Here is a 640-nt window from a genome sequence, read left to right as displayed (position 1 = left end):
AACCAGTCACATCCTCCCGCCACTGCCGTGCCACCGCGTACCTGACAACAAACGGGGGGGCAAACACCTCACGGGGTGGGAACCGTGCTGCTGGCTGGGTTCAACCCCCGCAGCTGGGGCCCATGCCCAGCCGGGTGAACAGGGAAAGCACTTCTGGCCCCTGGCCCCAGGGCCTGCTCCCACACCACAGCCTTCTCCGTGCCTCGCAGCACAGACATCCCCCGGCCCCGCCGCAAGCAGGGGGCAGACTCAGGGATTTCACCCAACTGCTCTCTTTTAGCAGCCCGAAGGCACCACACCTCTGAGGAGCAGGGCGGCTCGAGAGCAGCACAGCAGCACAATAGCCCCGGGCTGCAGTCCAGGGCCTGGTCTGCCCCGGCAGCGGGACACCTGCAATTAACACAATAAAGCTTTCTGCATGCTTCTGGAGCACATCAGAGCCAACAAAAACATAGCCACAAGTTTTTCTTGTTCATGAAGGCACTTGGTACAGAGGAAGATACACGGCTCCCAACACAAGTGTGCTGAACCAGGAGACGTTTCACTCCTGAAAGGAACACCACTGGCACTGCCAGGGGCAGAGGAGCCCAGCCCAGCTGGAAGGCTGCCCGAACAGCGTTCACCAGGGGTGTTAAAACCC

This window comes from Merops nubicus, unplaced genomic scaffold, assembly GCF_000691845.1.
Source record: "Merops nubicus isolate BGI_N331 unplaced genomic scaffold, ASM69184v1 scaffold49400, whole genome shotgun sequence".
Taxonomy (NCBI): Eukaryota; Metazoa; Chordata; class Aves; order Coraciiformes; family Meropidae; genus Merops; species Merops nubicus.
This window is presented reverse-complemented; position numbering follows the sequence as displayed.